Raw genomic sequence first — 24131 nt, 5'->3', positions numbered from 1 at the left:
AACTTCCACTTTCTCCTCCAGCTGGGCAAAAGGCAAAGTCTTGCACTGTAAGATGTTCTTTTTCCCACTAATGAAAGCTTTTCACTGTTTGTTCTGTAAAGCTAAATGGTTGACTGCCCTTTTGCCACTCATCAGGATGGAAGAGGTCAAGGGCTAGGAGATGGCTTTCTCCACGAGGCTGTACTCTCTGGATCATTGTCCATTAACAGCAAAATGCATCTGGGCAATCTTTGCTTGCTGAATATGAGTGCATTTCTGAAAGATGCTGCCAAGTGGGTCGGAAAACCTAGAATTGGTGTCACTATATATTATAACTTCAGTTCTTACATAATATGGCAGGTCATATATCCATTACTATTTTGAAAGCTGTCAGTGCTGTGTTGGTGAGATTGTCTGTCACCCCTGGCTGAAAAATCACCAGGAAAATGAGGGGGTGGGGGCACGTTTGGTCAGTATCTTGGCTTGGGTTCTGGTCTTAGTCCTCATAAAGTTCCACTGTATAACTGCACAGTCACCAGGTTATTCACATCTTGTGTCTAAGAAGCTAGCAGTCTTAGATTATCCTCTTTGGGTGGAGTATGGGGGCATTGGACTCTCGGGAGAAGCGTGAGAAGTCCATGCTCACTGGGCAATGCCATGGGCTTGGGAGGCCCCTGGCTACCCAGTTTGGTATGTATTAGAGGCTAGCCTAGGTTGGGGCTGTGTCAGTGGGAGGGTGTGAATTCATATAGGAAAAAGGCTGCCGGAGTACCTCCAGGGTACAGAGAGCTGGGAGGCAGTGGAGGGCAGGTCTAGAGCCTATCCTGTGTGATGAGTGCAAGGAAGACCTCTGACAAATGTCTTTAGTGAGAGACTGGGTGAATGCTAAGATATTCCTGGACAAGTCTGGTCCTCAGATGGCCAACGGGTAGTTTTCCTGGTTTCAGGGATACTGGAGCAGGATTTTTAAGAGTTCGGAGCCAAGTATGAATGCTAAGACCAGAGGAATTGTGAGCCATGCCAACAGAAATCTAATAGGATCTAGCCTGAGCCTCGTTTTGACGAATAGTTATCTGACTCCAGTTTCTTCCTGGTCATATCAGCTACAGATACAAGTCTTTGGGTTTCGAAGGACTCGAAGGTTTACTGTAGCCTGGGCCCAGCACCTGCTCCAGTGTGTCCACAACGTTTGGGATACTCTTATCCTTTGTCTTCCTTTCAGCCCTCGAGCTCTGGCAGGGTCCTCTGGGAGGGTGCACTGAAACCAAGGTGATGTGACCGGGAGGTGGGACCGGCAGCTGAAAGTCAGGGGATATGTGTTTTTTTAGAGTGCTACCCTATAAAACAATCAGCTTCACATTTAAAGTTCTCCTTCTTAACCAAATCTCCTTTCATGACCACAGTGTTGGCAGGCCACTTCTCCAGGGTCCTGAGTTAGAGCCATTTCCAGGTGGGATGAGTGATTGGGATTTGGGTGGGGAGAGGTACAAATGCCACTGATACATCAAATTCACCTTTTTAAGGAAGAATCATTCGACATGTTGGATGATCCATTCAATCACTAACCACATGAATGGACGCAGCTACAGTCATTTCAGCAAGCATTCCTTCATTTTTGACCCATAACGTCTTAGAAACTGAAATGATTGCAGTGTTTCTGGGAGCATTTTATTAATGCTGCTGGTATGAGCAAACTCCACAGTAACTTGATTAAATACGTGTACATAAAATTAACAGACTTCTGACATATTTTCCTTAAATCTTGAAGATATTTTGTCTAAATCCTGCACACTTGCAACTTGTGTCCATTATTCACACAGTTAAAAAAGTCATCAAAATTTCAGGCAATTCCTTTAATTAGGACTTTAAAGTAACTGCTGTTACACAGGGGTCTGAATAGAATGTAGGCAGGTGAGAAGCAGGACGGTCTAAATCAACTCTCAGTTTTTGAAACTGGAGTCCCCAGCCCCAGCTAAAAAAACATCCTCTCCATGTTGGTCTCCAGGAGCAGCATGTCATAGGCTTAAACTGGAATGGCCTCAAGGATTCTTTCAAAGGGGTCCCAAAGCTGATTCCCACCCACTTGTCTTAATCAACTCACATTTCAGGGAGGGTCCTTCCTAAGGCGACTAATGCTTTTCTTTAGTAATCTGCTTGGGCTTCTAATAATGAACTGAAGAATGTTACACTGCCCTTCTTTGGCTGTATAGTTTCACATGACTGCTGCAAATTGATCTTTGCTCTGGTCTACTGTATTTCCAGCTTCACCCATTTCTTTCTTTGTGGTATCTATTTTTGATTAAAGCCCCTGAAAGCTGACTCCTGAAGTTCTGTGAGCTTAGTTCACCGTCCAAAACCATTAAATGAGTTGTTTCTTCTGTTTCTGGATGTTTGGCATCTCCACATGCATCCAGCATCTTCCCCAAGAGAAAGTCTTAGAGCTGAGCTGATGCTTCTTGCATATTCTGAGTGAGAAATGTCAAAGCTCTTACCCTGTGCTTCCTCTGGCATTGATGCCACGCTGCCCCTGGAAGCACATCATCAGGCTCTTGTGGGAATGGTGGCACATTGACTGCACTATGTTCATGAAGCTTGAGGGGTAACAGATCTTCTCAGAGGTTGTCTGTTTTCTCAGCTCTGCCCACTGTTGGTTGTCCAGCTACCTGTGTGTGGTTGAACTTCTTTACTGCAGGAGAGCCAGCCTAACCGTAGGGGATCAGACCCGACAGGGCAGCAACAGCAGCAGCAGAAGTGGCTCCACAGGCTGGCTAGTGGCCATGTCATTTGTCACTTCTAGGAGCACAGCCCTACTTCCGTTTTTGTGTTCCCATTTCTGCCATCTTACTTCAATTTGCACTCTGGTAGTATCTCCAAGTTGAGTTTGGCTAAACTATCATATCATTTGCATGGATTCATGGAAGCATGATGCATCAGATGAAATATGGAAGTATGAAAACATATGGAATGTATGTGATATCACTTTATTTTGAAATTGCATAATTCAAATATAAACATTTAATACCCATACAGTTTGAATCTTTGTAGGAGAAATTCTTCTTTCTAGGATGTATTGTTTTTTCTTTCAAGAAATAATTATAGAGTTACTTTATTGCCATTTCTGAGACAACATTTTAATTTTAACTTGGTTATTGCTGAAGTGTATCCTTGAAAGTGACTTATCTCTTTAACAATGGTGAAATATATGCTACCAAAATAAGAATTTGCTTTCTCTTCTGTTAAAGTCCTTTCTGAAAACATTCCTTTCATACTCTTTACATACACTAAAAAACTAAACATCAATATTGAAACGGAAGTTAAGAGATTTTGTTTCTGAGATATAACTAACTTCTATGCACTTTATCTGATATCCAGTTCTCAGTTAATACTGCCTTTAGTAACTACTCTATTGTCGCCACCAATGCCATTATTTTATGCATGAAACAAAGAGAACTTATGAGCATTCGTTTCAGTCTTCATATTACATAGCGTTGGAATGGTCAAGTACGCAGTAGAGTAGTAAAAAGGCTTTAGACAACCTGAATTTGTAAAGACAGCAATGCTGTGGATGCACATTTGAGAAAACATTTAGAGTTTGTTTATATTTTGCAAGTTCAGCATTGCTAAGTAATCAAGTTTACAGGAAGAACTTATCAGTCAGAATCCTTCAGGAATGACAAATGGACAGTTAAATTGTCAAAGTCTGCATTTCAAAAAGAAAAATTATTAATTCACACACAAAAGAACAGAGGCATTCTGGAAAATATTTTCTAGGCATCATTTTTACTGGTTCTCTCACCAATCATGCTAATTGTTAATTCACATACCACATACCAATAACATAGATTTTTATTGAAAAATAACTCAATAACTGCATTATTTGTCACTTCTTACCTACATAGCGGACATAGTTTCATAAAGTATTTTCTTTCAATTAAGTATCTTTCCTGAATACTTGTTAGCATTAATTTTCAAACAGTAAAGTTAGCTCAAAAATTTGTCTTTTTTTTTTTTTTTTCAAATCGTAAGCATTGGTGAATTTTATCATAGATAGGATGAACAACTATTTCCTTACATCCATTCCTCAGGAAAAAAAAAATATTACATTGTGTAAATAATGATTTGTTTTTGTTAAAAGTATAAATTGATTGGTGTTCTCTGAAAAACAGAAAGTCATCCTTGATAAAAAGGAGTTATTGCTTGAGGAAAAAGTGTACATACTGATTTTGAATTGGATCTATAGTAGGAGATGCATGAGGAAAATTTCAAAGGAATAAGGAGATAATCAAGTATGCTTAATTTTTATAAAACCAAAAAGAATCATAGAGTTGAATTTTATCACGAAGGACCCTATAGAATTTTTTATCCCAACTCTGCTTTGGTGTAGTGTGAACACCTTACCTAGACATTCCAAACATACTGCTATGATTATTGTAATGTAAGAACATTATAACATAAGCTCATCTTACATAATTAGCACTTTCTCTGTTAGCTATCACCTAGGTTTTTGAATGCTTTTCAAGGGTTTCTAAAAAAAATAAATAAAAATGTTTGTGTTTTATTTTGTGTAGTCATTAAACTACATAATTATTTGGCTTTTAACTGATAGCTTTAACTAAAAATGGACCTTTTCCACTAAAAGTGCAGAACTTCAGTTCATGCACATGTATACAAACTTTAGTCAACTTATTTTACTTTTTCTTCCTTGTTCTCCCAATTTAAATCATTTCAATTTGAAATATTGTGTGTAATAAATTTCCTATTTAGAATGAGACAGGAAAAAAATGAACAACTAGAATAAAAAAGACTAGATTGGGAGGACTGGCAGTTTACATAACTGTAGAGAAAAATTACAGGAACTTTTAAGCAGTTTTCATTGTCAACTCAAATTTTATGTTGTTGTTTTAAAATGTCCGTTATTTTTACCATGAGACATCTTGTATGGAAGGTAGCTTGGATCTTGCTGCGACTTTCCTGCGAGGGTACTATATTTTATTTTTAAGTAGTTATTTATGCCTTCTATTAGGTTCAGTAGTTCTCCTGTGTCCGTCTACCATGGGCAGTAAACACAACTGTGTATCCAGTGTTTAAGAATTATTATTTGCCGTCATCACCATCTTCATGATAATCATGATTACGATCTTCAACATCTGAAACATCACTACTAGAGCAATTAAAAAATTGAAATGTTGCTTGTGCCAGTGGATGAATTGAAGATTTGCATATATTCTTTTTCCATTTATTTGTCACAATTCTAAGTACCATATTTTACTTAAGAAAACGTGTCGGAACAGTTATGCAAAGAATCTAAGTAGCCATCTGATTAAAAACATGATATCAAAAATACAAACCCTGGTTGCAGAGATGCTAAAAGGCAGTTTTGTGGCAGTGTGTCTGTTTTCTATATTGGATGTACAGACATTCTCTTAAGAAAAGAGTCGATGTTCCATGGTAGCTATTCTTTGTTTTACCATTTGTATTATTTTTATGTACTCCCCTCAGATTCCTACTTCATCCTACATGCCCTTGTTTGGCCAAAATATTTGAATATTTCTGGCTTTCGAAAGGTAATCCTCAAAATAAAATAGTTATAAATGGGTTTGAAGCAAAGTGGAAGAAAATATTCTCATTCTACAAAAGTCAGTTATGTAAATTTTACAGTTAACATAGTTTTTATGCTCTTGTTGGTAAAAACATGAAAGCTCTTCCCATATGTTTGAGAATAAGGTAAGGACTTTTACTTTCATCCTGTCTGATTTAGCATTAAGTTTGAGATCCTAGCAAAGTTCAACAGTGGAAAGAAAGAAAATAAAATGTATACAGTTTACAAAAGAAGAAATAAAACAGTTTTACTCACAGTGAAGGTAATATTCTACACATGAAAGCCTAAGAGATATACAAAAATACCACTGGAATTTATCTGGTAACTTCTCTTGTTATAATATCACTATCTAAAATTCATTGTAAGTCTGTTTATTATAAACAAACAACTATAAAATGAAGATATCATTTACAAAAATACTGAAAAATATGAAACATTTATGGACATATGTAACAAACTAAGTATAAGAGCTCTATAGTAATACGTACAAAACTGTGATGGAAGTCAAGATGACAGACAAATTGAGATTTATATAATGTGTATGAATTCAACAATTCAGTTTTGTTACAATATCAATTATCCCAGAAATTATTAGTTAACACAAATCCTAATAAATTTCCAGAATAATTGTTTTTATAAGTTGACAAAATGATTCTAAAATTCACGTGGAAATTCAGAGAACCTAAAATAGCCAAAATAATTTTGAAGAAATATTTTAAACATTTTGAGAAACACACCAATTCATAATCAAGACTTATTGTGGTATTGACATGGTGATTGATAAGCAGATCAATTGAACCAAATAAAATGTCCAGAAATAGACACACATTTATAGAGCCAAAGGATTTCTTTTTTTAATCATCAAATCCACTTAATGGAGAAAGGATGTGTTTTCAACAAATTGTTCTGATGCAGTGGGATATTCATATGTAAAAGCAAAGAACACACAATTTGGGACTGATCTTTGACATTTACCTGAAAGCTGGAAGTATATATCTTCTACAAGAATGCACCGTAAAATATCTTTACAAACTTGGCAGAGTTAAGATATCATAGAGAGGATGACAAAATAAGCCAAATGCTTTAATGAAGACTTCAAAGAGGAACTTATATATTTTACCAATGAATGAATATATAAAGAAGCAATCAGCCTTATTAGTTATTAGGAGAATGCAAATTTAAATACAGCACTGGTGGGCAAGGAATTCCGCAAGGAGTCCAAAACCTACCTGTGATTTTTTTTAGGCCTGACCATAGGCAATTAGACAGGCTTTACCTGGCAGGCGTCTCAGGAGTAAACTACCCTCCCCATACCTGAATTGATGCAGATAGTGAGTGCATTGCAGTCTCTGAAGGGAGTTTTCTCCCAGGACTCAGACCTCTCTGGTCATGCTCTTACATATATCTGCATTTCTAACCAAGGCTTACATTTCACAGATTTAATAAATGCATAGGATCATCAAAAGGATCGCACCTTGATTCAGATAACCTATTAGTCTTAATACAACTAAAGAAAATTAAATTGTATTAATATTTTCAGTAAATATTCAGTAAATATTATTTAACAAGTAATTATTAGCTACATCTCATTGTCCTGCACTATATAATGCAGGGCCATAGGGATGATGAAGTTTTCATGGAACTTACGGCATCCTGAAGAAGACAGCTATAAAACAGGTTTGTCAAATATGCTGAGTTGTATGACAGAAAAGAGCAAATAGATTCATTTGCAAGAACATATTTTAAGAAACATATAAATACTTCCTAAACAATTCTCTATTTTTGAATGAATAATTGAGAATTCACAGAATAACAACAAAAAAGTATTTATGCTCTCTAGTGCTATGTCATATTGTAATAATCTGTATTCTCTTTTTAAGTTAATAGATGCCAAAGGCAACCCATTAATAGCCATTATAATCATTATAACAATTATGGAAAATATTTAAAGATCACTAATTATGTAGCTTACATTGTTTAAGTAATTTGTATGGATGACCTCTACCCTTTCTCTATGGGATGGATGCTAATGCTATCCCCACTGCAGCAATTCTAGTTTCTATCTATAAGTTAACATAGTTTGCAAGATTAAAAAATGTAAGTGTTGGCTCTTAATAATATAAAAATAATATAATTATTAAAGTTGTGCATTTTTAATCAATTCAGACTTTAGGAGGACATAAAGAGATTTTGAGAAATGATTACTTATTTGACCAATTTTTTAAGGAATTTCAGTAATATTGCATGTAATTAGATTATGAAATAATCAAGAGAGAAACTTCAGTATGATGAATGTTGTGATTCTTTATCGTGATTTTTATTTTCTTAAAGAGAAACACATGACTCAGGAGCCAAATTTTTAGAAGAATGCCCTTTTCTACTTCAGTTATCAAGATAAGGTACTTTCTCTAAGCACAACTATGACATCTTTTAACTTCGTTATTCATTCCACAGTAGAATGACATAACTAGTTGTTAAATCTGAAAAAAACAAATCACTGGACTTAATCCACAGAGCTGCTTCTTCATCTTTTCAATTTCTTATCTTGGGAAGCCTGCCCTAATTGGTGCGGCCTGTAACTGGATGGCTGCGTCAGCTTGTTTCTGGAGTTCAGTATTAGAACTCCTACTGCATCTAACCAAAGATTTAGTATAAATAACACTATATATGTTGATCTCTTTCTACCATTCCTTTGCATTGTTTTTAATTTTTTTCAGATCTAGTGTAGAAGAGATGTTATGTTCAAGCATCCTATTTAGTGTATCCTATAGTATCCTATTTAGTGTGGGGGTAGCCATTTCCTGCTTCTGTCCATAATACTACCCGTGGTTCGTATTCTTTTGCTTTTTTGTTCCAGGTCAAATAGCCTCCTTCAGTATTTCTTATAGTGCAGTGTGGGGACATCCAGGAGTGCAGTTTCCAGGCTCTGGCCTCACATGGACAGGTGCTGGCTCAGGTAGTAAATGGCCATCAACTGTGATTGGATGTCCATCAGTTGTGGCTAGTTGGCCGTCAGCTGTAACCAATGAACCACTGGACACTAATATAACTGCCGTGGCTACACTAACAGAAAATGGGGGCTAGCAAGAAGATGGTGGCTGAGCTAGCAAGTGCAGATTGCAGTTAGCATGGTGGATTGCAGCTAGCAAGTGAGGTTGTTTGGCAAAGAGAAGTGGATGGCAGGTTGCGGATAGTGTGGCTCCTGCTTCCTGTGTCTCCAAATCAGCCGCCAGCGAGAATATAGTGGTATGTCTCCCCTATCTATGGCTCCGTGGGTGTTCCTTTTTGGCCTCACCATATCCTGTGTTCTTACGTGGGGAGCAGGACCAGAGATCCCACATGACACCCCGCATGACATGCAGGTCATGTGTTAGAAAATTGCCTCAGTTTCTGAATATCTGGAAAGGTCTTTATTCCTCCTTCATATCTAAAGGATATCTTTGCTGGATATATTATTTTTTTAACATTTTTTATTAGTTTCAGGTGCACAAAACAATGTAATAGTTAGACATTTATCATTTATATCCCTCACACGGTGACAACCCCCTCTCCCCATCCACTACCCCTCTGACATCGCACACAGCCACTACTTGGCTCATAATTTCTCTTTCAATAGTTTGAATATTTGATTCCACTCCTGTCTGGCTTGTAGAATTTCTGCTGAAAAATCTGATGATAATCTAATGGACTTTCCTTTGTAGGTTACCATCTTCTTTTCCCTGGCTGCCTTGAGGATTCTTTCTCTGTTTTTAATTTTTGACAGCTTCAATCCAACGTGCCTTGGAAAAGGCCTGTTGGGATTGAGGTAATTAGGTATTCTATTTGCTTCTTGGATTTGACAATTCAGTTTTTTCCACAAGTTTGGGAAGTTCTCATCGACTATTTGCATATATTCTCTGTTTGAATATACACTCTGTTCTGTTCTCCCTTTCTTCTCCTTCTGGTATGCCCATTATTCTTATGTTGCTCTTTCTAATGGAGCCAGAAAGTTCTTGTAGAGTTCTTTTATTTCTTTTAAGTCTCAAGTCTCTCTCTTCTTCCATCTGTGTCATTTCCAGATTTCTATCTTCAATGTTACTGATTCTTACAGAATCATACACTTGAAACCTATGTAACTTTATTAACCATTGTCACCCCAATAAACTTTAATTAATAAAAAAGAGATGCTATCCTTTGAATCTCATTGAAGAACTCAATATACACATTCTTTTTACACAATTATCTCCTTTTGAAATCCATTTACTAAATAAAGATTAAATTACTTATGGTAATTGTACCTCTGAAGCACTTTAAGCTAATAAATTATCAAGATTACTTTAGTATATAGACCAGTGTGCATTGCTACTAAGGTCTTAGTAGAGTGACATATACTTTACATATAATAATGATGGTGTTAGTTAATTTTATGATATGAGAAAATGAAGGGTAAAAGAAGTATAAAATTAAAAATTTTAACTGACGCATTCATGTTCAAATGGATGATAAGTTAACAGCTAAGTCCTCAAATCTAAACAATTGAACTCAGGCATGAACACAAAAAGAGATGGGTAAATCCCAATAATTTACAAATTATAATCACTTTTTATGTTTAATTTTTAAATTTTATATATATTTTACACTTATTTTTACATTCAATATTATTTTATATTAATTTCAGGTGTGCAGCTTAATAGTTAGACATTTATATAATTTAAGAAGTGATCTTGCTGACTCGTCTGGTACCTACCCATGTGGCACTATACATAGTTATTACTATATTACTGACTGTATTCTATATGCTTTACATCCTTATGACTATTTTGCAACTAACAATTTGTACTTCTTAATCCCTCACCATCTTCACCCCATCCCCCAAGCGCCTCTTATCTATCACGCCCATATATTTAGTACCCATCTCACACCACACTTAGTTATTACAATATTATTTACTATTTTCCTTATGCTATACCCTACATTCCCATGACAACTGTATAATAACCAATTTATACTTCTTAATCCCTTCCCCTTTTCCAATTACCCCCAATGCCCCTATCATCTTGTAACCATCAAATATTCTTGGTATCTAGAAGCTTGTTTCTCTTTTGTTTGCATTATTTTGTTCTTTAGATTCCAGATATAAGCAAAATCCCATTGCATCTGTCTTTCACTGTCTGACATACACCACTCAGCACAACACCCTCCAGATACATCCATTCCACAACCAATGGCAAACACCCATTCCCATCCATGGCTAAGCAATAACCCATTATATATATATATATAATGGGTAAAGAGTATGTGAGATATATATATATATATATATATATATATTTTTTATTAGTTTCATATATATATATATCTCACATACTCTTTACCCATTCATCCATTGATGGATACCCAGTCTGCCTCCACATCTTGGCCATGGTAAACAATGCTGCAATGAACATATGAATGCACATGTCCCCTTAAAGTAGCATTTTGGGTTTCCTCAGATAAATACCCTGAAGTGGGATTATTGGATCCCTCTTTGTCTCTTGTTATAGCTTTTATTTTAAAGTCTATTCTGTCTAGTATAAGTATTACTACCTAAGATTTCTTTCTCTTTTTCTTTTTCTTTCTTTCTTTCTTCCTTCCTTCCTTCCTTCCTTCCTTCCTTCCTTCCTTCCTTCCTTCCTTCCTTCCTTCCTTCCTTGCTTTCCTGCTTTCCTGCTTTCTTGCTTTCTTTCTTTCTTTTCATGAAATATCTTTTTCACATCACTTTACTTTCAGTCTGTGTGTGCCTTTTGATCTGAAGTGAGTCTCTTACAGGCAGCACATGTAAGGGTCTCATTTTCTTATCCATTTAGCCACCTTATATCTTTATTGCAGCATTTGATTCATTTATATTTAAAATAATTGTTGACAGATATGCAGTTATTACCATTTTATTATTCACATTTTTGATTTTTATTTTTCCATCTTAAAGAAATCCCTCTAAGATTCCTGATTTGGTGGTGAACTCTTTTAGTTTTTTCTTGTCTGGGAAGCTTTTTCTCTGTCCTTCAATTCTAAATGATAGCTTTGGTGGGTAGAGTAATATTGGCTGTAGGCCTTTGCTTTCATCACTTTGAATATTTCCTGCCAATCACTTCTGGCCTGTAAACATTCTGTTGAGAAATCAGCTGACAATCTTATGGGATCTCCCTTGTAGGAAACTAACTATTTTTTTCTTGCTGCTTTTAAGATTCTCTCTTCGTATTTAACCTTTGGCATTTTAATTATGATGTGTCTTGGTGTGTATCTCTTTGGTTTCATCTTGTTTGGGACTCTTAGCACTTCCTGTGCTTGTATGTCTATTTCCTTCACCAGGTTAGGGAAGTTTTCCATCATTATTTCTTCAGATAGGTTTTCAATTCTTTTCTCTCTCTTTTTTCCTTCTGGTATCCCTATGATGCAAATATTAGTACACTTGATGTTGTCGTAGAGGCCCCTTAAACTTTCCTCACTTTTTTTGAAAGATTCTTTTTTCTTTTTACTTTTCTGATTAGGTGTTTTCTGCTACCTTATCTTTTAAATTGCTGATTTGATCTTCGGTTTCATCTAATCTACTGTTTATTCTCGCTAATGTAGTCTTCCTTTCCATTATTGCAGTCTTTATTTCTGACTGGGTCTTTTTTATGTTTTCTGTCTCCTTTTTTGTGTTTTCTATCTCTTTATTGAAATTCTCCCTAAGATCACTGAGCATCCTTGTAACCAATGTTTGGAACTCTGCATCTGATAGATTGCTTGTCTTCATTTTCTTTAGTTCTTTTTCTAGAGCTTTGTTCTTTTTATTTTTTTTATTTTTTTTATTTGGGACATGTTTCTTTGTCTCTCCATTTTGGCTGCCTCCCTGTGTTTGTTTGTATGTATTAGGGCTGCCATGCCTCCTGGTCTTAGGAGAGTGGCCTTATGTAGTAGGTGTCCTCTAAAACCCAGTGGTGCAGTTTTCCTGGTGTCCAGAGCCACATGCTCCAGGTATGTCCCTTATATGGGTTTTATATGCCCTCCTGTTGTAGTCGAGCCTTGGTTTCTGTTTGCATGTAAATGGGAGGGATTGACCCTTGGGCTGATTGCTTGTGAAGAGTGGCAGTGATGGGCGAGGGGTGGGGCGGGTGAAGGGATTGAAGGGCAGTCGGTGACCACAGGATGGCCACGGGGTTTGAAAATTAATCTGGGGAACGTAATTTAGCGGTTACCAGAGGGTAAGGGGGTTGGGGGGTGGGAGATGAGGGTAAGGGGGATCAAATATACGTTGATGGAAGGAGAACTGACTCTGGGTGGTGAACACACAATGTAATTTATAGATGATGTGATATAGAATTGCACACCTGAAATCTATGTAATTTTAATAACAATTGTCACCCCAATAAATTTAAATAATAATAAAAAAAAGAGTGGCAGTGATTACAGTGAAGAAGATGTGGTTCAAGGGCTGACCCTACAGAATAAGGTTTGTAGTAGTGGGTCTCTGGTTATTGCCCAGTCTGCCCTTTGGGTGTGTCATCCTTGGAGACAGATGGATGATGCTCCAGATTTGTGTGAAGCTGGCCACTAGGCATGCCAAGTTTGACTGTAACATGTGCCTTGCCTGGGGCCACCTGGTATGAACCACAAAACAATCCATAGATGGCCACCATCCACACAGGGCTTGGAAATGCCTGGAAGAGGCCAATCCATGTACCCAGGCTAGTTGTTGGTAGTGCCTGCCTTAGGACTGCTCAGCCAGAGATATGGGACATGCCGAAGGGTGATGCTGCTTGTTTGGGTTTTGTGACCCTTTAAGAGATTTTAGGAAAGTTTGCCACTTGAGGTAATACAGGTGGTTTGTACAGAAAATCACAAGAAGTGACTTGGGTGTGCCCAAAAGTTGGATGGGTCGTGGTCTCAGAGAATTTCTGGGGCGGGGCAGATTAAAGGTGATAGACAGTTTGATGGAGACTCAGATATGGTGTCTACACACAGGGATGGGGGAGCATTCAACAAAGAAACAATGGCTTTCACCAGCTTCCCCCTCCAGGAGAAAATGCCCCTGCAGCCCTCACCCTGAAGATAGACAATACAGTTCCTGCCCATATGTCACTGGCACCTTTCAATCTGCTGCCCCAGTGCTGAAGCTCAGAGTAAGTGAGTCTGTCCGTGAATAAATCCAGGCATGGTCCCTTTAAGAAGAGCACCTGGGACTCTGGCTGCCCTCATCTCACTCAGCCACAATCTCCGCTGGTTTTCACAGCCAGAAGTTATGGGGACTTCTCTTCCTGGCACTGGAACCCTGGCCTGGGGAGCCTGGGTAGGGCTGGGACCCTTCGCTCCTCTGGGGGGGACCACCACAGCCAAGATATTCTTTCCGAGTTTTAATGGTCACACTCAGGTATGGGACCAGCCTGCTCCACATCTCCACCCCTCCCAACAGTCTCAAGGTGGCTTCTTTTGTATGACCTTAGTTATAGTGCTTTGTTTCAGCTAGACTTCAGGTGATTATCAATAATCGTTGTTCTGTAGTTTTGTTGGTATCGATGTGATCCTGACAAGAGGTGAGCACAGTGTTCATCTACTCCGCCATCTTGACTGCAAAATCTCTCACAATAACAATTTGAGCTTTATGAGTTGGCTAAGAAAATAAATTATTCACTGACTGACTTCCATGGGAAATCCTTATGCATTAGATCTGGACGGAAGTTGTTGTTTTTTTTTTTTTTTCTCCTAAAGTGGATGAAAAAGCAGCTTGTATAAAAACTTCAATTAGCACTGCTACTTTGTGATGCTAGTACACATATCATTTATGAAATCTTTGGTAATATTTTCTTCTTAAGATAGATCAAATTATCTCTCCATCAGAAGATTTCAATTCAGATTTATTAGAAATTTCTTGTGTTGAATCAAATTAAGGATTTGTTGATATAAGCAGATGTTTTATATATGAATTTACTTTGTATGACACATTGTTGCTTTTAGCAGTAGAGAATGGTTATTGGAGGAACTAAATTGCTCTACAGGGTGTAGATGGAGCAAGCCAATGAATGGCTCCAATCAAGCCACCCACATTCTGGCAGGATATCTGTGACTATGGCATTAAGGAGGCCAATACCCAAAATGTACTGCTAATTATAATCTCTATTCTAAATGCAGGAGAATTTAAATGACTTTTGACTGGTGAAGTCTTATAGCAGTGTTGAATCTCTATAATTTAACCACATCAAGGCATCTCTTTATTCTCATTAAAAGAGTATCAGAAAAGAGATAACTATACTCTATACATATGCACACACACAAGCACAGACATATCAGACATTGGGATTCGGACATATTTCTTGTTATATCTGGGAGATTTGGGACTCAGACCCTTTGAGGTATAAAGACTGAGGTGACACATTGTTCTGAGAGAAGGATCCCGGTATAACAGGTTTAACCCAGTGTGAACCCTTACTCATTATCAGAAGCTATAATTTGACATAGAGCATATTGTCTGTCACACTAGTCATTTCCAGGGTCAGGACCTTAGGTGTCCATTTAGATATTAAGGCAAGAGAGTCCTCCATGTAATCCATAAAGAACTGGGGCACATGTTGATATACTTTGGTAATCCTCTAATAAAGTACAAAGCTGAAGGTAAAAGGGTGTCCATCCCACCCCCTCAAACTGACCTTTAGTGGACTGTCACCAACAGCCCAAGTGGGAACTGTGCTGTACAACAAAACAGGAGAGTGACTGTGCAGAGATAAGAGTGAAGGAGACTAGGTGGCCCTGTGAAGCCAGGCAGTCTGCCAGCACGAAGGTGCCTAGTGAAGAAGTGACACTAGCTTTATTTTATGCTCTACAGAGCTGTAACCACGCGCAGTAGAAAAAGTTGTAATAATAGCAATTATATCAAGGTCCACTCAAATGGGGCACATACACAAACACCCTCTACAAAGTCCCACACATGCTCTGAGTGGACTTCCTAGAAAGCCACGATCCTGCACTCTGCAGGTGGAGGTTTAAGCCAGTGGAAATTTCCCACTGTTTCTTTCTAGTGAGGAAGGCAGAAGAAACTTTGAGAGAAGCATATAAACACAACATAGTTTATTAACATTTAATGCCTTGTTTCCCCGAAAATAAGACCTAGCTGGACCATCAGCTCTAATGTGTCTTTTGGAGCAAAAATTATATTAAAATAAGACCGTCTTTAATATAATATAATATAATACCAGGTCTTATATTAATTTTTGCTCCAAAAGACACATTAGAGCTGATTGTCCAGTTAGGTCTTATTTTCGGGAAAACACAGTGGAAATGAAGACAAATAAACCAGAAAATATGCCAAGCTTATTTTTATTTCTCATAACTGGTACAATAATACCTCTACATATGGCTTAATGTATGTAAGTTAATTATTTTTGAGGGGTCAGTAAAATCACGTTCCTGTCCTTATTTATCTTCTTATTTCTCCTTCATTTTAGATATGTCCCCCTTTCTAGTTACATGAAGCTACCTGCAGTGATATGAACACACATGCAACACAACTTATAACAGTACATACAGATTTTAAAATGAGGCAAACCTCTATTTGAATTCAAATTGTGTCATTAAATTATTATATTATCATAATATACACTCCTTTCTTAGCCAGCTCACATCCAGTGACTGATTTCTGCTAGAGTATAATAATTGTTACCAGTTATCATTGTCAAAATTTCCCTTACTTAATTAAATGTTCTATGTATCTCTTTAAAAATAATTAATTCACATAATGTCTGTGAGAATGAAATGAAATAATATACATAAAGTGCTTTTAACAATGACTAGCATCTATCAAGTGCTTGTTAAGTGTTAGTCTTACCACTTATAATTAGCTGTGAAATAGTTTTCTGTTTTTTTGCAATTAGTCAACCCAAATCCACATATATATTTGAAACCTAGTTCACATTCTGGAACTCATCTTGCCAATTAGAGGTTCATTATAGGAAATTTAGGTTAAAACTTAATGGCTCAGCATTAAACTTTCCCTTATTCAATTCCAAGTTTTGTCTTCTCTCTTACTGTCAATAAGTGAGATGTTTTGTTTTATTTTGTTTGTTTGATGGTTTGTTTGCTTTCCCTGTGCCTCACCCCATGGTTGAGGGTTGGGGTTTCTGCTTTCCTTCACATGATTATTGTGATGATAGCATCAATCACCTCTCCATTGACAAGGCATGCATATTAACTTTTATGAAATCCTGCTGCAATCCAAATAAATTTACTAATGTTATTTTCAACTCCATTTCACAGAAAAGCAAATTAATACCCAGAAAGTCTATATAAGTTGTTTGAGGTCACCAAACTGCATGTAGCAATATGGGATTGCTAGCAGTGGATCTCTGGCTCCAGTACCCTTACTCTTAACCACTGTGCTACGTTGCTCCTCATAAAACACTTAGCGTAGTCTCTAGCACTTAAAGCCCTCGAAATGAATGCAGTTACCCATTTCCCCATCTCATGTTTAGTGGTCAAGTTTCTCTGACATTCTCCATAGTCTTTCCAGGGTTGCTAATCTACATTTGATCCTCTTATTGCTTGATCACCTAACCTGATTGGCCTTCCAGTCTTCACTTGATGCCAAACGCCTCCCCTCTGTTTTGAACTTCAGATTACCATTTCTTCCCAAATTATTATTTCCTAATCATCTGTCTAGCCATTAGGGATTTGCCTCCAGTTTGTTTGTATGAGGTATATACCCAAAAACGAGTTATGTTTTTCCACGCCATTCACAAGGCTGGTTTTGGTGTTACTGGAAAAGTTTTCTCTTGACCTATCCAAAGCTTTTATTTTATCTGTATTTAGGATAAACAGCCTCTCTTGCCTTTATAGAACCTAGTTACTGCAATTGTTGTTGGCAGACAGCCTTCAGCTGCTACTGGACCTTTAGTGACAGCCTCAGTTCCACTTTCCAGGCCAGGTCACATCTAATAACTGATCAGTGCAGGAGTATGATGGCCTGCCATTTTAGCCTAATTTGTGACCATTGTGAAAAGCCATTACAGAGCTCCTGGTGAAGTTGCTTGAGGCTGCTGTTGGATTTGTATCATAGATGATGTCACCCTCTGCCCAATTTGTCTCTCTTCCACAGGTGTCTATCCCATGGGTACTCCTTAATAAACCTCCTGCATGCCAAGTTTCATTTTAGAGGCTGCTTTATGGAGGAACCCATTTTATAACACAACTAATTCATTGTCTGTGTCTTTCCTGGGACTTTGAACTCTTCCTCTTTATAGGTTGCTCCTATTAGTATTTATACACATTCAAATCAACTTTATATTCCAATGATAACAATGATAGAAAATCTTTCTGAATTTTGCACCATAATAATCTCTCTCCTAATTTCAGCCAGACATAGCAGAATGCTTGAATGGTTGTTCACATTATCTATCTGCATTATTTATTTTATTCTCACCATCTTCTTATTGAACTGCCATATGTTTGCAAATATTCCACTAACATTGCTCTTGTCAAGATTCAAAATACTGCCTTGCTTCTAAATCCTATACATCCTTTCCCATTCACACTACATTTGAATTAGCCTTTTAAGTAAAATTTTATTCCTTCAATAACAATCTTATTTTTCAGTTTTACGAATACTACTCATTCTGATTTTCATCCTAATTCTCGAGCTATTGCTTTATGAGCTCCCCTTTAATAATTTTGATCATCAGTTACAATGATGGGGGATGGATCCCCACACCACCAAGCAATTCTTTGACACCAGCTGGATATCCTATAATTCAACTCAATTCTGACACTACGTACCTTGAGACAGCATCAGATCCCACATGTTAAGGACTAAGTCCCACAGGACGGCCTCCCCTCCCCAATTCAGATACCAATCTCAAGTTCACGTCATCACTGTCACCTGTGTTTCTGACCACCTGTCTTTGGAAAGGAGGTCACCATAACATTCTTCTCAGGTTCCATTAATTTGCTAGAGCAGCTCACAGAACTTAGAGAAACATTTTACTTACTAGATTACTGGCTTATTAATAAAAGTATATAGCTCAGCAACAGCCGGATGGAAGAGACGCATAGGGTAAGGTATGGGGAAAGGTCTAGGAGCTTCCATGCCCTCTTTAGGCTTGCCACTCTCCCTACATCTCCACATGGTCACACACCAGAATTTTTCTGAATCCTTTCCTATTGGATTTTTATGGAGGCTTCATTACATAGGCATGATTGATTAAATCACTGGCCGTTGGTGACTGAACTCAATCTCCAGCTCTTCTCCATTCCTAGAAGGTCTAGTCTTATCACAAATTTGGCTCCCCTAGCAACCATTCCCCATACTTAAGTTACCTGTCTTTCCAAAGGTCACTTCAATAACATAACAAAAAGACGTATTTCATTTTTTGCTTTCCTCACTTAGGAAATCCTAAGGGTTTTAGGAGCTCTGTGCCAGAAACTGGATGAAGATTGAATATATATTTCTTATTATAAATCATAATATCACACCCTTACTCTTCCCATTGTTAAATGTTGCTGCTCCTTCTCGTTTTGTCCTTGCTTTAACTCTCATTCTTCATATAATTTATGCATCATCCACTCATGTAATTTCAAAAACCTTACAATGTGAATATTATATTTCACAGGAAATAATACTTGCTGAAGTGAAAGCATAATAAACACTTAAACCTCATGAGGAATAAAAAAAATAGAGAAAGTTTGGGGGAATTGTTTTTCAAAGATATAATGGCATAACATATTCTAGAAGTGACAAAAGAAAACAGTCTTCAGATATAACACACGTAGATAAATTATTTTGAAAATCCTAAATTACAAAAAGAGAAAATAAATCTTAAAAACTTAAAAGATACAAAAAGAACTTGCAAACTACCTAGAAAAAAATGAGACTTACACACACAGTATACTTCACATCAGCCACATACATGCAAAAAGTCAGTGGTATAGTATATTCAAATTGCCAAGGGATCAGCAGTAAACAGCTGTCACCTAAACTATGCCTGAAGGAAAGAGAGATAAATAAAGAGGGTCATATAAGTACTTGAGTTTAGCCATACCAGACCCTAGTCAACAGATTTCTGGAAGAATGGTCTTTAGCACGTTAGGCCTAGCCTAGAATCAAGAAATGGAATATGAGGAACAATAACATTCAAGTAACACAGTGAAGATGTGGTAATTGTCAAAATCTATGGGTTAACAATGAAAGCAAACTTTCCTTTAATATTGAGAAGTATGTTTTAGGAACTCCAATAACTATTGGATTTATATTTTTGTTACTAATATATCTGGTAAGTAAAAATATATTTGTTAAAATATTTGCAAAGCAAATATATTTGTACACTTAAAAATTGTAGACTGTGCTTGCCTACCTATAAATCTATAATTATCTGCATATAAGATTTAATGACCTAACATGGATTATTAACTCATTTTGAGCCACTATGATAGTTCCCTTAAATTCAACCTGTATGAAAGGACTGTTCAGAGTTGTCCAAAATTAGGAAACTGATTAAAATATGTTTTTAAAATTCTACACAGCAGAATTAAAGTAACTCTAAATGACTAATCTTAAAACCCAATTTAAATTCTCAATCTACAAAGAAATAACATAAAAATGTATAAATATGTTTTTTAATTTGATCCATATTGTTACACTTGTACTAGAGTGTAGAATTATTTTCATTCATTTTTTTTCCTGCTAAAAACACTGTGCAACAATCTTACAGATTTCATGGTGGTGAGGACTGTTTTCCCAACATTACTAATTGGTCTGAAGGCATCAGATAAATATAGAGCAGGAACAAATTGTAGAAAATTGACTTGGAATATAGATGGGAGGGAAGTGGAGAAGAAGATATAAATATGAATTAATTTGAGATTTTGTTGACTCACATACTTGTATGTTTTTGCCATTAAAATATATTATTAAATTTCAGCTAAACGCTGTATTTAAAAATCCTAAAACATAGTGACACAAAAGATGTAAAAGCAAAGGGATGGAAAGGAGTAGGAAGAGGATACCAGACAAATATTAAGCTACATGAAGATGATTTAACAATAGCAATACCAAACTAAATAGATTTTAAAGCAAGCCCACATACATGAGATAAAGAGGACTATTATAATGTTTAGAGAGAGAAGAATTCATCATGAAAAGAGGTATGTTGCCACCTAACTAAGAAAGTTGAAGGATTTTAGTTGATATTTTAATGTGTTTCACTTCTAGGAACTGATTTTTTTTCAGTAAATGTCTGATACTGTACAGAATTTTCTCAACTTTTCTCTACTTTTTTACCATCTACCTCATCCCATTTTTTAAATTATCACTAGTGTTTATGATTCTCACACTCAGTTCTGAAATCCTCCAGGTCTCCAATTTGACAGTTACTTGATTCTAGATATTTGTCTTTTTTATTTATGTTAAAGATTTTTATTAAAATATATAGCTAACATTATATGTGTTTCAGGTGTATAACATAGTTGTTCAACATTTATATGCTTAAAGAAGTGACCTCCATGATAAGTCCAGCAACCACCTGACGCCGTACCACGCTATCACAATATTATTGACTATATTCCCCATGCTGTATGTTACATCCCTATAACTTATTTATTTCATACCTGGAAATTTGAACCTCTTATTCTCCTTCACCATTCCCCCCCTTTTAATTTTTCAACTGCAATTAACATTCAATATTACCTTATATTAATTTCAGGTAGTGGTTAGACATTTGTATAATTTAAGAAGTTATTCCCCTGACTAGTGTAGTACTCAACTAACGCTATACATAGCTATTACCATATTATTAACTATATTCCCTATGCTTTACTTTGCTAGATATTATGTCTTTACTAGTGGTGTTTACTGGTTATATTTATAAAATCAGTGTTATCCATGGAATTATGTATTACTAGTATAATGGAACCAATAGAAAAATAAGTGAATTAATGTAATTGTCTCAGGTTTAATAAGAGGAAATGTTCAAAGAACACGAAATCAATAGTTATATTAGCTATCAGTGTTTCTTTCTTCTGATATTTGCTGTTTTATGTTGTTACTTTGTGAAATATTTCCTTAATTAGTATCTATTTTTCTTAATATGAAGTGTGTAAGTGGCAAACTTTACATGTTCCTTTATATCCAAAATTAACATTTGAATGTTCACACAAATGTTCTTGGATTAAAATATGTGCACATTATTCTCCCTTAATCCTTATCCTTATAACTATCTGCCTATGTTATTTATTAAACCTATATTAATAAAGTATTGTTGTTAATATTAATAAAACATATGTTCAATAAATAATATAAATAATAAATTAATATTAATGAAACTATATTATTTAGTAAACCAGTTTCATTTTGTAATTTAACCACATATATTTAATGTTGAAAAATCTTTTATTTTCAGTTTGCTTATATCTCCTTTTTACCTTCAAATCAAACAATCTGCTTTTTATCTTAATCCTTTTCCCTAATGGCATAATATACTCAAAATTAATGTGAGGTTCGGTTGTTAGTTTTTATTTATAAATAAAGAATTTGATGGATTCCTGTCAATAACTACTGTGGGTTTCTGGCTATTATGTAATTATATTATTCTGATGTGAAGCAGAATATTGTCTGTGACTCTTCGTCCCTTTGTGAAGATCCATATTTTCATCTCATCATTTCCTTCTGCAGAAGAATATCTTTTAACATTTCTTGTAGTGTGAGTCCATTAGTTATTAATCATTTTACCGTTTATATATTTGAAACAATCTTTCTTCGTTTTTTGCTTTTGAAAACAATTTGTTTCTATTTATAGTATATAGGTGTCAGTGTTTCTATTGTTTTAAGGATTTTGCTCCACTGTTTCTCATTTGCATTATTTCCAATGAGAAAACTGCTGTTGCGCTTAATCTTCTGTATGTAATATGCCCCCAACCCCTCAGCTATTGTTATGACTCTGTCACTTGCTTCTTTTATTAATGTGATTCAATATGTCTTGTTTCTTGTGCCTGAAATGTATTAATCTTATTGTACCCATCAGTTTATAATTTTTATCACTTAGAAAGTTTCCAGTCAAAATTTCTACAAATATTATTTTAGTTCCTCCACCTCATCATGTTTGGGGCTTCCTATTACACATATATTAGGTTGCTTCAAGTTTTCTGTCAGTTAATTGAAACTCTATTAATTCTTTTTGTCTTTTTCTTCTTGTATTTTATTTTAGGGTCTCCATTTCTGTGTCCTAACTACCATTAATACCATCTGGTGTGTTTTTAACACATACATTGTAGTTTTCATCTTACAACCTCAATTTGCTTCATATTTATATCTTCTATGCACCAATGTTTTTCAGTATATAAAATACAGTCATAATAGCTGATTTAAATCTCATTTGCTATCCTAACATCTATGATAATTGTTGGAGCATTTTGGTTAATTGTTTTTCTACTCATTATGGGTAATATTCTCCTGCTTCTTTGCTAATCTGATAATTTTATTTATTTATTTGTATCTACCACATGCTTTTTATTTATATATATTTTTAATTTTTATTAAAATACAGCTAACATACAATATTATATTAGTTTCAGGGGTACACCATAGCTATTCAACATTTATATACCTAAAGAAGTGATCACCATAAGTCCAGCAACCATCTGACACTGAACCGTGCTATTACAATATTATTGACTATATTCCCCATGCTGTACATTACATCCCCATGACTTATTTATTTTATACCTGAAAATTTGGGCCTCTTATTCCCCTTCACCTGCCCCCCCCCTTTAAAATTTTTCAATTATAGTTGACATTCAATATTATTTTATACTGTCAGGTGTATGGCATCATGAATAGACATTTATATAATTTAAGAAGAGATCCCTCTGACTTGTCTAGTTCCCACCTTGCCCTATCCATAGTTCTTACCATATCATTGACTATATTCCCTATGCTTTATTTTACATCCCTGTGACTATTGTGTAACTCCCAATTTGTACTTCTTAATCCATTTACCTTTTTCACCCTGCCTCCCGACCCCTTCTCATCTATCACTCCAACAAATCTTACACCATATTTAGTTATTAAAATATTATTGACAATATTTCTTATGCTGTACCTACATCCCCATAACTTCTTTGTAACAACCAAATTGTACTTCATAATTCCTTACTCTTTTCTCACCCACACCTCCAACCCCCCTCCCACCTGGCAACCATCAAAATGTTCTCTGTATCTAGGAGCTTGTTTCTGTTATTTTTTTTGTTGTTGTTGTTAATTTTATTCTTAGATTCCACATATAAATGAAATCACATTGCATCTCTCTTTCTCCATTTGACACTCCACTTAGCACAGTACCCTCCATGTCCATTCATGATGCTGCAGATGGCAAGAACACATTACCGTCCATGGCCGAGCAATATTCCATTGCATATATGTACCACTTCTTTATCCATTGATGGACACCCAGGCTGCCTCCACATCTTGGCCATTGTAAACAATGCCGCAATGAACACATGTGCCTTTGAAGTGGCATTTTGGGTCTTTGGATAAATACACCGAAGTGGGATTATTGGGTCCTTCTTTGTTTTTTTTTTT

The 24131-nt window shown here is 36.0% G+C and overlaps 1 pseudogene; it reads right to left on the bottom strand.

Moving 5' to 3' along the window:
• Positions 1-1082: 1082 nt before the first annotated feature.
• LOC117023213 (rho GTPase-activating protein 17-like) overlaps positions 1083-24131 on the bottom strand; it is a 93949-nt pseudogene continuing 70900 nt past the window's right edge.

The sequence above is a fragment of the Rhinolophus ferrumequinum genome, chromosome 6 (genome assembly GCF_004115265.2).
Source record: "Rhinolophus ferrumequinum isolate MPI-CBG mRhiFer1 chromosome 6, mRhiFer1_v1.p, whole genome shotgun sequence".
Lineage (NCBI taxonomy): Eukaryota > Metazoa > Chordata > Mammalia > Chiroptera > Rhinolophidae > Rhinolophus > Rhinolophus ferrumequinum.
The sequence above is the reverse complement of the archived record's forward strand: the minus strand, read 5'-3'. Positions and strand labels throughout refer to the sequence as shown.